Source organism: Scatophagus argus, chromosome 17, assembly GCF_020382885.2.
Source record: "Scatophagus argus isolate fScaArg1 chromosome 17, fScaArg1.pri, whole genome shotgun sequence".
Lineage (NCBI taxonomy): Eukaryota > Metazoa > Chordata > Actinopteri > Scatophagidae > Scatophagus > Scatophagus argus.
The window spans coordinates 19,518,088-19,532,852 of NC_058509.1; the positions used below are offsets into that span (position 1 = coordinate 19,518,088).

The 14,765-nt window shown below is 38.8% G+C and overlaps 1 protein-coding gene across 9 annotated transcripts in view; it reads right to left on the minus strand.

The window, feature by feature from the left end:
- Positions 1-14,765, minus strand: part of thrb (thyroid hormone receptor beta) — a 109,169-nt gene that overhangs the window by 45,184 nt on the left and 49,220 nt on the right. For 7 of the 9 annotated variants that reach the window (XR_006845833.1, XM_046417075.1, XM_046417073.1 and 4 more), the window contains one exon: positions 6,592-6,654. The exons of 1 other annotated variant lie outside the window; for it this stretch is intronic. The gene's annotated coding sequence lies outside the window, so the exon portion shown is untranslated. Of the gene's footprint in view, positions 1-6,591; positions 6,655-11,996; positions 12,076-14,765 lie in introns of all 9 variants that reach the window. One more of the 9 variants, XM_046417074.1, reaches the window with a different exon arrangement.

A 14,765-nucleotide genomic window follows, 5' to 3' on the forward strand; every position in this document is an offset into this window, starting at 1 on the left:
TGAGTGAGTCATGAACTGTCCTGGACACTGAAGATCTAAAACACTTTCACACACAAGACTCAAGGGGTCACCAAAGTCGCCAAGTTTCCAACTGCACTGGCTGCTCTCCAGTCACAGCTGGCTGTCACACTCAGATTCTAATTCAAGTCAAATCAAACCTTTTGATCTAAAGTGAAAATGTTAAACCCCAAACCATATTCATGCCCATTGTTCCTTTCACATCTTAGAACTGAGAACACTCTGTGCTTGGAAGTCGTGTTTGCTTATGTGTTTGCACTGTCTTGTGTGTGTATCATATGCTTGTGGTTGAAGACAGAATAGCACTGTATAGGCTGTGAGTGAGCACTTCCTTCTCTACACCGGGACACCACCACAACAGCTACCACATCCTGCTAGACAAGAGTTACAAGAACACTGTGTACTGTGCATTCCAAAACAGTAAAAAAAAAACCCAAAAAATGTAAACTCAACAGCATGCCCTAACCGAGTGTATTACCTGGCTTACGTCTGACACAATTTGAAAGCATAATGCAAGTTTGATTATTACTGTGTACTATCTGTTGAATATCACAGATAGTCACAGAAATAAATACAAGACACTGATGTTATCCTACTTCTTAAACAGTTTCCTAATGAGGTTGCGGTCTCAGACACTAATTTCCTATAACACAAAATGAACATCCAGTCAGGACAGAGGTGTAGCAATGTTACTTTTGGTTACAAACAGCATTACATCTGGCTCAAAAAACAAAACAAAACGAAAGATGGCGACTGCCGTAACCAAACTTGAGGCTATAAAACAACGGTCCACAAATCAATGGGTGACGTAACAGTGGCTCCGTCCACTATTCTGTACAGTCTCGGGTGTAATGCGTGACCAGCCCACAGTTATTACCCATGCTACAACTCTAAGGAGCATTTTAGTGTCTTACCACCCAAACCCAACTTGAAAGTCAGGATATCGTGGCTACAGCTACTTTAATTTTAAGCTAAGTATTTTTCAGTTTGTCTTTTCTAAGTACCCTTACACTGAAGTACAATAATAAATTACTAGAGTACCCCTTTAATTTCAGTGATAATGCTATTATGCACATTGATGACGGACTCTACAGAAAAACATGTAATTACAGAACTATTCCCACAACATGGCTCATGACAAATTTGGCAGCTATGTTTCTCAGAGGAAATACTCTGAGAGTATTGAGGGAAAATATTTTTTATGATGCTGTTGAGTAATGAGTAAACCTTTTAATGGGAAATTCCACCTTCACATACACAGTTATTCTGGGATGCAGTGTTGCAATACCCACTTTCTCTAAGTGTGATGTGTCAACAATTACATTAGAATTAGAGATTTCAGGAAGTATTTTTAGTCTGACTGTAATATGTAGTTGGAATGGATGATAGAACTGATTACAACCTTATGCTTTGCTGTGGATGACAACAGGACTTGAACCCTGAACCCTCATATCATCCACTATAATATGACAAGTGGATTCTTATCTAGCACAATTTAACACCACATCTTTAAATAAAACTAGTTTAATAGTTTAATATGTAGTATGTAAACACACTGGAGGCAACAATGCAGGCAGTTAAAACAAAAAGAGTTGGGAAATAACCCACAAGTGTATGCTGAGAAGCCTGCCCTAAAGCAGGAAACACGCCCCTAACAGGGTACATGCTGTACTTCTTGTTGTTGCTAGCATGCAAATAACAAATGAATTGATTATTTTATCACTTCTTGGCATCCATCCCATATGTATATATATGTGTGTATATATATATATATATATGCATATATATATGTGTATATATACACACATATAAATACATACATACATATGTGTGTGCGTGTGTGTGTGTCCAGCTTCAGTACTGCTTTGCCACATGAAGACCTTTTCTATTATGCCTGTTATTAGTTAGTTTTACATGCTTTCTTCAAATGTCAGTGCTACCCTGTAAAACCTTTTGCCAACAGAAATGAGGGCAACAGATCTTTGAGAGGAGAAGCTCAACAATACAACAAGCCATCAAAAGAGGGCACAAGCTTGAGGCATAAAAGAAGTCAACATTCTTTGAGTCTGACATAAAGTTAATGAAAAACACATTCGCGTCAACATCCTCCACTTATAACCCAAACCACAGAGCATTTTTCTGACTGTAATGTATTGTTTAGCTATCACCAGAGAACATTCTGTAAACCAGCAACTGTCAAATTGAGAGAGAGAAGCCATATGAATGACTGGATCAAAGGTTCCACCCTCACCATATTCAGATAATTCTTCTGAGCGAACTTGTTTCTTGTAAAAGCTCTTCTTATCAAATATGAATTTTAGTTTAGGGTGGGGTGGGGGTGTTATGAAATGATGCAATACAGGGTTTCCTTTACATCATAAGTTCAATTCTAAAGCAATTTCATAACTTTATTTGAAGCTTTTACAGATGCCATAAAACCAAAAAGCTTCCATCTCTCATAAATTAAAACTTATCACCTACACCATATGGTGAAAAGTATGCAGGCACCGCTGTGTTAACAGGACCACCCATAGCATGTCTTAAAATCACACCTATCCTTCATGAGTTCATTCTAGGCTTTAAAAGACTAATAAAGTGCACCAACACTTGAACATACTGTGAAGGAACGCAGCAGATGTATATGAATGGAAATATGGCCTGTAACTGTGCTCTTCCAGGTTTAGCAGGTTTAATTTGCTTCAAGTTTCGAGTTAATGTTAAGAGTGTCCAGCATTACATTGGTGACAGCAGGGGACTGCTTCTGAGTTTTGACTAACCGCCTGACTAACTAAGTGCCTGTGCTATGGCACAAGTCTTGTTATGCACTGACTTTTCATTGATCTTAACTGGAGTGGACTGCAATGGCTGCTTATGATTACAGGTAATATGGATCAGGTTCCTTTCATTTACTGCAGATTTATGAAAAGGGGCACTTTTATTTGGCCCGTAATTTGTGATGACTTTGCAGGTTCAGATTTAATCTAACCTGGATATGAAATTTATAAAATACAGAACACCATCACTTGCTCTATGAGTTGTTCACAGTTTCATCAAAGAGGCATTTCAGTTTCTCACATGGTTTCATTACATGATTAATGACCGCAGTGGTCAAATTATCCAGTTTTTCAGAAAAAAAAAAATCAAAGTTTAAAATGAAAGCATTTGTGTCTCTAGGTTGGGAACCACTGAACTAAACTGTATAGGAATCATCATAGTTAATTTAACAGTATATACCCTAACTGTATATACAGTAGTTAAAATCAGCTCCACCTCGAGCAACTAAGAACACCAAAAATGAACAATCCAACTCTGTCTCCCAGAAATTATGTTTATATAGAACTACTTGCAAGAGTTGGTTTTTCTCTTAACTTAATGAGGAAATGTTTAGAGTTAATGTATACGTCACATATCATTAAAAATATTTCATGTGATTTCAGGAACATTGAAACCAAAATCAATCAATCAATCAATCAATCAATAAAAGTTATGCTTAAAGCTCTATAACCACAGACCGCAGTCTGGATTTGAATCTTGGCTTCTGGTGTCTGCACTGTGTACAACCACCATCCGCTCTGACCACAAGCGCTATTGTTTGTTTCAGCCAAATATACGTTATTTCTTAACATAATCTAGGTTGAAAATACATTTCCCTGATAAACACATTTACTGTTGCAAAATAGTTGTATATAAATGTAATTTCTAAGAGACAGGACTGAAGAATCTAATAATGTCTTATTTAACAATCTATATCATTCACAGGGGCCATTTTGCCACAAAATGAGTACTTTTACTATTTACCACTTTTACTGTGATACTTTAAGTACAACAATACATCTGTACTTGACTTGACACTGGATACATTTTGAAGACTTTTGCTTTGCAGCACATGGACACAAGACAAGGCACAGCTGAACAAACAGTGGTATAATATACTCAAATACATAAATAAATAAATAAATAAAACAAAAACCCAGCAGCAATTACTGCATTCACCTGTAATAAAAATGATGGCTCCAGGTTTATATCAAACTCCACAAAGGGCATCAGGGCCTTATCTACGTCTAAATGTCAGCCCTCCTAATAGTCTTCAGGGATAATCTCATTGTGAGCATCATGAATCAACACTGACAAGCGGCAGTAAACAATAGTCATAGCCTTGACCAATACACATCTTATTTGAGATGGCATTCAGATAAGGGTCAGTCTTGATCTGCCAACCATTATGCTCAGAGCTCTCTGATACTTATTATACGAAGCTGCATCACACTGCGCAACGTGATACAGGTTCATCATCATGGCAACGGGTATTACAAAAAGGACAGAGACAGATGGTGTTTTCATTAAAGAATTCAGGCTCATAGAAGAATCAACCAAATGACTTTGTATTTGGAGTTTCCAGTGCACTTATCATATTACATTAGGTTCTCTAGAAAAATGGATACACTGAGGTTATCCAGTGTGGTTTAGACATGCTACAGTGTTCCTGCCACACTGTGCACAGTCATGAGCACGACCCCTCACTGCAGACTATTACAACCAACCATTCATCTGCTGTTTTAACAAGCAGCAATGAGAACACAGTCATGACAAGTGGCTGACAGCTGCAGACCCATGAATGATGTTTGGCATTTAACTTATCATCATTACTTTTGAGCTCTAACACGTTTTCCTGTTTCACGTCTGCAAATGGAAGCCTTTTTGTTTTCATTATGACATCTCATCTGAGCTGCACATCCAGCCTATTAGTCTTCATTTTTAATAAGCTGTCACATATATTTCCAACCTTGTAATACACTGTAAACAGTGCTGGGTGTGCAGAGTTGTTGTGCAGGGTTACACACGCCTTTGCAGTGGGGTAAATGTATCAGCTGCCTATAGCGGTAAAAACGATTTTACACTTTTACTTTTAGTTGTTTTGTTGTAATAACTGATGAAAATGATTAACTGATAAATCATTCAGAGTGAGGCTTTGATGTTGTACAAAAGTGACAGCTAGTACTGAATGCAGTGAGTTTCACTTCCCCCAGTGAGCAGCAGATCAAGGCTATAGGGGAAGTTTTTGTATTTAGTGCTTTTCATAGCTGACACTGAGCTCTAACGCACCCATGTGACAGTAAAATTGTTTTGTTTGATTAAAAGTTTGGAGAACAGAACGGTCATTGTCCACTAACATCTGGGAACATAAAACTAGTCTGCTAAAACTGGTCTGCTCTAGTTGCCTACATGAGTCGGAAGGAATAATCAAAATGTGACGAGAAAATGTGAATTAGGTCTGTTTCTATCATAAAGTAGGCTACACAAAGCATAATTTCGCCAGAAGGTGGTAGTAAAGGCTACACACATGGCTGCAAAAGAGTAGAAGAAGTAGAAACTACAAACAAAGCCAGTTATTTGCCAACCATCATGTCAAAGGAGTAAAAAAGGAAAACCAACTGTCTTAGCCATCTATGAGGGAATGTTGGAATTAATCTGGAAATGGAAATTTTACGGGAATATCTCTGAAGTCACCAACACTTCTTTTCTTCTCTAGGAGCGGAAACAGTTGATAAAGCATGCAAGTTTTTTTGCTACATCAGAAAATCATCCACAAAACCCAACTCAAGGGAGTGTAAAAATGTTTGCGAAATTGAGTCAACCTTTTCTAATGTGATACAGCAAAATACACATAAACGTATGCTGGTTACTTAGTTTTACAGACTGATTACTTTTTGTGTCTAAAGTATTTTTTCATCACAAATATCATCAAATTAAGTGAGATACATCTTTAGGGCTGGTATCAACACTTTAAGGTATATGAAATACCCCAGTATCAAATAGTATCAGAACTTCGCCAGTCAAAAGACACCTGCATTTCACTCTGTCTGTACCCAGCTATAAAAAAAAGACTATTTCTATAACTATTTGTACAGCCATCACAAACTTTGACTTAATGTGACGTAAGATTGGTCCACTACCACAGCAGCATGGTGTGGTGAAGCTGAGCCTCCAATCACATCATGGGCGTCAAATGAACTACACAACCGGTACCATTATCAGCTGAAAGGTGCTGGTACCGTACTTTTTTAAACAACACACAGTTAGTGACCCAGATAATGACACCACTCAATGATATTACCATATATATTGACTTTCTAGTAGAATCATGTCATCGAATTACATTGTGATGAATTGAAGATCAAAGGTTTGTTTCAGGAGTTTTGTCATAACCACTAGTTGATCATACATCTGCTACATGAATAATAAATAATAATATTATTCAAAGTACGCTTCTTTCAGTCACATCACCCAGCACTTCCCACAAAAACATACACAGTCTCAAGCAGAATAAACAGATCGCCAGTCTGCCACGTAATGATTTAGCCTGGATCAGTACCAAGATTAGAGCTTCGTTACGTTTACATCACGACTCAGCTAGTAACACACAGACATTTGATTTTCCGTGTGTATGTATGTACATGTGTGTGTGTTCTTTGGCCACAGCAGGGAGGTCTAGTGAAGAGAAACACAGTGTACTGACATTGTGCAGGCTGAGGGACTGTGGCTGTGAGGAATTGAGCAACATGAAGGTCTTACCAGAGGAAGTGGTGAAGTCTGACTCCAGTCAGCGCTGAGGAGCTGCTGAGCTCCCTGAAACACCTATGAATGCACACACATATGCACGCACGCACGCACGCACACACACACACACACACACACACACACACACACACACACACAGCCAGGTCAAACTAATGAGCAAACAAGATGAAAATCACAGTCCAGCTATGAATACCAGCATGTCGAGAAATGATTGCAAACAAGCTGCCATGACATTAAAAATTGACCAGAGGCTCTGGGGGTTTTAAAGTTTGAAAGCAGTGAGGTCAAAGACTTAAAAACACCTACGATCCAGCTATCGGTCAATGTTTTCAGTGAAATCATAAGTCAGCTGAGAAGATTTAAAGTATGAGTAAATATGTTCTGTGTAGTAGGATATAGTCAGAACAATACATCCAGCTCACATGACCTACAAAGCAACTGCCACAGCTGCTTTAAAACAACCTCTGGTGGTTTCCACATGGGCTTAGGACCACAGGTACCCCACCCCACCCCCCCACGTTGCAGGGGCAGCCTTAAGATGAGTCAGTCTATCTTTTTGTTACGATCAGACCCTGAAGTGAAGAACAGCATGTTGGGTAACAACGGTGACAAAACAATGTGTACGGAAGCAGATGTGAATGGTCAGATTGGCCTCTGGTCCAAAAATGATTGTAAGTCATGTTAGGTTCATGATAAGCTCTCAAGGGAAGAAGAAGAAAAACAAACAACAACAACAGATTGATATGATGAGAGAGTAAAAAGAAAGCATTTGTTTATGTCATTAATTCAGTGGCAGGACAGGGCTGGTCATCTCTCTCCGACAGACGGTAATCACTTGTAATCAGACTTAATGGGCACTCTAATGGGAATGCTTTTCCTCCCTCCATGCTCTGTCTGCAGCACTCTGTAACACACTTGTCCACACACACACAAGTGTGCACACACACACACACATCTGATCTAGGGGGAAATGTAACTTTGCACTTCCATCTGAAAGGGAGTTATTGTTTTAATAACACTGTCTATCCACAACAGGACAACATAATCAAGCCCTATTTGCATGCAGCACTACTTTACATATTTGGTTGGTTCATATTCCCTCCTCATTTGCATGCATTCATTCATTTGCAGAAGCTGGTTACTCCTCTGAGCCTCTGCTGCCTCCTGCTCTGCATCAACACCTCTGTAATGTTACAAACACACGGTTCGTATTGCTCATTAATCTGCTTTGTTTTCGCTCGTCGGCCATCATCAGTTTAGATAACATCGTATCTACCTGGGACCTGAGAACATGGTGAAATCACTTTAAAAGCAGCAGTTACTAAAACCTTTTCTGGAACATGGAAACCCCTTCATGGTGTCTCCCCCTGTGCTGCAATGCTCACTGAACAACCATGACAGGCCAAAACTGTGAGCTGTTGTTAAACATGAAAATGTAGTTGTCAATTAACTTGTTTTTTCACTTTTAGTGTGTGGTGAAATGTTAATAGACAATAAACAAATGGAAATAAATCTTGTAACGCCTCTTGGTCTGTTCCTTAGGCATTCACTTTGGGAACCACTATAACAAAGTCCAAAGGGGTCTCAGATTACCAGAACCACTTTATTCGGAGGTGAAACTGAAAATGATCATTCATTGACTCACACATGTAAAACTACATTGCTTTTAGCTGTGTGTTTCACGGGTCCAGATGTGGTGATGACCAATGAAGTGACAGCAGGATTTCCTGTGACCTCAGCACTCTTCATGGAAACTGGTTAACTGTCAAACTACTTCTTATTTGTGCCCATAGAGAAACTGTACCAACCAAACCCACCCATCCAAATCCCACCCTCCTGGAGAGGATTAATAGTGGCACTGTCAGTGCACAGCAAGGACACACATAAACTCAGTTTTAACATTTTAACAGTTTAGTAAAGGAAGGACTGTGGAAGCATTGGCTTATGTACCGCTGCAGTGCAGGGGAGAAGGACCCAGCATGGACGTAAATAATTAAAAGGTAAAAAAGTAAAAAAACAAAACAAAACAATGACGTTCATAAGTTATGAATTTCCTAAGTTACGAATCTTAACGCCGTGTTCAAAACTTCCTACCCAAATGTGCTAGTGCAGTCTGCAAACAAAACCAAAATGTGCTGCAGGCCAAAAATCTCCAGTATGCATCTGTCTACCTTTTTTTTCTTTCAACTTCTGATAATTTTTTTTATGCTATTCCAAATATTGACAGTTTTACATAAACTGATGGTGAACCAATTTTGGCACGGGAGAAGCTAACTGTGATGTCAGCCTTTCGGAAAAGTTACCACTGACGTTAGTCTGTTAGCTTTGAATTTAAAATGTCAGTGACCACCAGCAAGATTAGCTAATGCCTTTGACTTGTCAAAGCTAAAATTGCCTGTCTTTTCATTGTAACAAGCTAGCTAGCTAGTCAGTGACAAGTTAGGTGAGACAGCCACTGTCCAGGATCCAGGCAGGCTCGGGTACATTAAGCACAGCAGGGTGACTGCTGATTGAGGACTCAGGTCTCAGCTCTAGTTAGGATTTCTTTAGATAAGACAAGGTCTGAGACAGAACAAAACCATGGGCATAGAAAGTGTTTCTGTAACAGGCAGATACAATTTCTCCCTTCTTTCAAACTTAACATAGGACAGTGAGGTTTTTTAAGTAATGAGGCCCCAGGTTTGCAAATGTTTTATGAGGAAGGAAATTCACTTTTGGCTTTTGTTTGTTTACAAGAACACTCCACAGGGTCCCATTAACAAGCCAAGGCAGGAGTTCTCACGTGGTTTCGGAATGCACCATTTGTGGATGTGAAAAAACAAAACAAACAAAAAAAAAAAAAAAAACAAACCTAAAAAGAGGAAAAGAATCCATTTCTAGCTTAGGCCACCTAAGCATAAACCTACCTAAGTCACCAAAATTGCAAAAGACAAACTCTAATGCACTGAGCATTTACTCCAGAGACTAAGAGTTAGTCATGAATAACTTAGTGTGCAGTCAGATACTCAAAAACAGCCAGTTTTCTACTCAAAATCAAATCTCCAAATGACAGTGGAGCTGCACTAACATCTAACATATTCTTGATGCACACTTTGCTAGTCACGTTTTCACCATCCTTTCCTTTCCTTTCCCTTCCTTTCCTTTCCTTTCCTTTCCTTTCCTTTCCTTTCCTTTCCTTTCCTTTCCTTTCCTTTCCTTTCCTTTCCTTTCCTTCAGATTCAGGTGTTTACAAAATATTTTGTACCAACAAGTGATTCCAGACTGTGATGCTATTAATCAGTCAGAAATGTGTGTGTGTGTGTGTGTATATACTTTGGTGAAGTGAGACATGAGGAGAGAGATGAAAAGAAAGTGTGTGTGTCTGAGACAGAGACAGCTGTGAAAAAAACCACCCACTGATATGCTCTGTTACTCAGTTTCCATGGTGATTTGAGTTATATTTGACAACGTGACGCACATTTTCAGCATCCACATTTGCTCTTAGTCTTCTTCATCTTTTCCTGTGCAGTGAACTAAAAGCATGAATGGTTTATATGAAACAAAAAGTGAATTCAAGTGAACTTTGGGCCCGAGTCTGGACCTGGACAGTATAAAGAAGACGTGGAGGAGCGTCTACAGTCAAGAGCGTAGTGTGTGTGTGTGTGTATTAAGGGCTGCAGAGGGGTGTGCCGAGAGGCCTGTGGGAAACTTATTATCTGGGATCCTAACTCCTTACTCCATGTTTCCAATGTGATTAGTAGTGTGTACTCAGCCTCTGTTTACTTCACTATCAACTCCAAGGAATTAGCACTTGGTCTGGATGCTGCTACAGCAACTCTGAACTTGTAGAGCATATACAATGTGAGGCTGAACTGTGGAAAATACATCTGATACTTAAAGACGCAATAACTGTACAGGCCAATTATACAAATGCTGCACAGACTTTCACGCAAACAACAAAACAGTCCTCTTATTCCAGAGATTTTTGTACTGTGGAGTCTGTGTTGAATCTGTTCACATGAGCTAGCTAGTAGCTTAGGGGATGATCACCCTCGTCACCTTTTCTGCAGCGAGAGGTGCCACAGCCCAGTTGTTTACCACAGTATTTTTGCACACTGTTGTTGTTGTTGCTATTGTGCTTTAGGCACCTGATGTGCCTTTGTGGGTTTTTGGAGAAACAGCCTATAAGTGCTGCAGGTCGAAAATGTTCAGATGCTCTACATCACTGCAGTGTTTTCGCTTGTGCCCAATCACGTAAAAGCACACCTTCCTGCTGTGCATTATAGAAATGGAAAATGGAGAGCAGTCAATTTTCGAAATGGAAAAGAATATTATGATAAAAAATAGAGGGCATGCTTGTCATCAATTGCTAAACATAATACTGTATAACTTTAGTTTGTCTCACAAACTAAAAACCGTTTTCACTGCTGGTGGGATTTTTAAGGTTTATTTTTGGATTTAATTATTTCTTTCACCAATTTAATATCTTTTCATTTGGTGATTCTCACTAGAGAAAAAAGGTATCCTTGACACAAAACATCCTTTCTTCTGACAGGGCGATTACGGAATTCTGTCCTCCCTCAGATCTAAGGCCAGTGCCTTATTCAAGGACAGCATCCATGTATTTTGGCATGGGAGGAAAGTGGAGCACAAAACCATGTGAACACAGAGAACCAGCACAGCTCCTAGAAACGCCCCAGGAGCTAGTTTAAACGTGACTGGGGCGTAATGATATCCAAAATTTAAGGTTCAACATATAACTGGTTTTGGAGTCACGGTCCTCTATTTTACAGCAAATAAAATAAATCAAATTTACAGTTTCTTTTATTTTGAAAATTTGACCCATGTAGAAATGTAAACCAGTTTCCATCTGATAGGAACAGCATGGAAAAAGCTGTTTTGTGTGTCTTTCAATTTTACCCTTTAAAGTGCCCATCACTTAGAGCTCCTAAACCAGTTACTTCACTATGGCTGGATCCTCTATTCCTTTTACTCATAAAGTGCAAAAAAATAAATAAATAAATAAATCCATCTATATTTATATATATTTTTAGTTGTCAATTAAGGGCTAATCTCAAGGACCAAGGTGAAGCTGACGCAGCAGAAAGTGTTTAGTTTGTGTCAACATAAACCCCAAAGGAGTGGATTTCATTCCAGCTTCAATAGCACAAAGGAGTTTGGATCAGAAAACAGTGCCGTACGTTGGAAAAAAGGGAAAGTAAGAACATAAAGGTAGGAGTAAAATTTTTGAATCACTGATCGCAAGCCTCTTTAACGATGAAGCAGAGTCAAGCAGCCACAAGCTGGCGAATTTGTGTCAGTGTGAGCAACTTCGATGAGAGAATAAAGGTCATGAAGCAGAAATCAGGTAATCTTGTGTTCTCTCATCTCCAAGTTTGATGTCATTAAATTACACTAACGTTAAACCGATGTGGTAACTCGCAGTGCATCCGTCTCTAGTCTGTCCGTCCTGCTAAGCCGGTCCATCGCTCGCTCTGTCTGTGTCTTTTTTGGAGGGAACAAACTTAATTTAATTGAGATGTATTGTGTATTATTGTCTTTATGCTGTCCAAATGTGTTGCTGAAATATATAACACAGGTGGACCCATGGATTGTGATGTGTGCATCACTGAAAAGCAGGTTTATAACGCCATAATGTTAATATTATTTTCCATAGAAAACAAAATGAAAACTATTGCTTTGTAATTCTCAGCAATTACATGCATATATTTGTTTGTTTGCACTGTTGGCTTGCTTGTAATGTATGTAATGAATTTGTGATCTTCATTTGTGAGTTTTTAAAAATGTATCAACCAATTAATCAAAAAGAAAAAAAAATGCTCTTGTCAATGTTTTCATAATGGACAATGAAATTGAGAGTAATCATTAGTTAGTTAAGACAAAGGCAGTAAATCCTACCCTTTCAGAGTTTTGAAATAGAAAATATTTGGTAATTTTAAATAAAAAAATAAAGATTAATCAATCATTCCAATTATAATGATTAACTATAATCAAAATGCAGGATAAGGATAAATATGAGGAGTGATGATTAAAACCACAGAGCAAATGTGTGTGTGTGTGCAGGCTGCAGCAGGAGCAGTGGGTGAAAAATAATACACGACAGTGGGATGCTGCCGAAAAATATCTAAATATCATGCATCCCTTGCCCTACACACGCACACACACACACACACACACACACACACCCCTCCCTTTCAGCCTGACAGTTGCTGCTTTCGCCTGTATGAGTGAGTGAGGGTCACATCAGGACAATGCGCAGACTCACACACTCTGTTTGCAGCAAAACTGTGGTTTTTTTCCTCCCTTTTTTTCAGCCTCATGGACACTAATTCAGGGCCAGAGTGAAAAAAAAAGCTAAAAGAGGAGGGTGAAAAAAAAGCCTTTTCAAACTGATGACAGCAGTGGGCGCTGAGGGAAACCACTGAAAGAAGTATATAAAGCAGCATCATAGTGTCTGCCTGCCCTCCCCCCTTTCCTCCCCTCTCTCCCGACATCAAAAGTGTGTGCCCATCCTGAGCCGACAGAGCTCCAGATCGCTGCGGTGCATGCTGGGTAAGAGAGGACAACTCAGGACACATGCAGGGACTTTAAGGATACTGCAGTAAGCTGTTCACAATGAAAAAAAAGAGGGAAAAGATGCAGAGAGACAGAGGGAGGGAGGGAGGGAGGCGAGGGGAGGGAGAGGAGACAAAAATACTGGCAGGATCAGCGAAGGACGGAGGAATTCGACTAGCATTTCATTCTGATAAATATGAAAACGCAGCACTTCTCGGTTTTCACTGTCATTAGATCTGCACCAGCGCATTGATTGGAAAAGGCTGCTCTGCAGCAACGTACGACTGAGCCTGAAGGATATCAGAGGATTGCGTTTGTTTGTTCATTTCATATTAGGATCGTTTGTAATTGTTTATGAAAGGCATGAGTGGCCTCATTCATTCCTCTGCCAGTTTTTAAATGGTTAATTGAAGACCTGTTCAGAAATTAAAAATTAACTGTAAAAATGTCAGTTTAAAAGAACTGAGGCTGTGATGAACAACTATTTTCATTATCAAGAATAATTATTTTTTTCAATTAATTTATTTATAATTTTGTTAAAAAAAAAAAAAAAATGCAAACCAGCAAATGCTCACATTTCAGAAGCTGGATCCATAAAATGTTAGGTGTTTTTGCCAAATAAATGACTGAAATGATTAGAAGGTTATCTAAATTTATTTTTATCTGTATTTATTGGCACAGACATTTTGCGTCAAAGAACAAGTTAATGTGTCAGTCATTTTCCTTCTGTAGTCCGTGGACAGATGTTACATAGTCAGCGTACTAAAGAACATGCAGAGAAAGCAGTCACTAAATTACCACATAACGATGCAGAGCTATTACAGTATAAACAGGACATATTAATGTTAAAGATAATATTACACTACATGATCATGTACTGAGGTATGCAGCCTACAGCGCAATAAAAAGGGAAATAATTCCTGTCCTATGTACCTGTTTATGTGCTACATTACACTTTAAGACATTATATTTATTCATTTTTATAGCATTTTGTACTAAAACTTGGTATTCTCCTCTAACCCTGTCTCTTAAAATAATATTTATATACTAATATGCTCTGGAAGAAACCATCTGGCTTACATAGTTTTCATAAGCAGCAGCAAAGAAACGTTGTTAATAAGCAGAAAAGAAAGAATTTAAGGAATTTCCCCTCTGGGATAAATAAAGGAATCCTGATTCTAATTGTAAAAAGATACAAAATGTTGAAAATGTCTTTTCTTTTGTTTTCCTTCCATATCTACTAAAGCATTATGAACATTTTTATTCATGTGCTTAGGTAACTCAGTTCATCTGGTTCAGGCTACAGAGAAGTATCTGGTGCCTAATCAAAGGCTTTGTATGCCAAACATTTAGCACACTCCAACTGAAAATAACATTGCTACTGAACAAAATTCATCCAGAGAATTCAACTTTTTTGCCACTCGTCCGATCAAGCAGGTGGATCACAAATCTACATAGTCGGTTTTTACTTGCTCTCACACAGGTTCTTCGAATTATTGGCAGTTATCAAATAACAACAAAGACCAGACATGACAGTCATGGTAATCTCATCTGCTTTGCTCATGAATTTGCGGCAAACAGCACAATACATTGTTGGAGTATCTCCCACATCC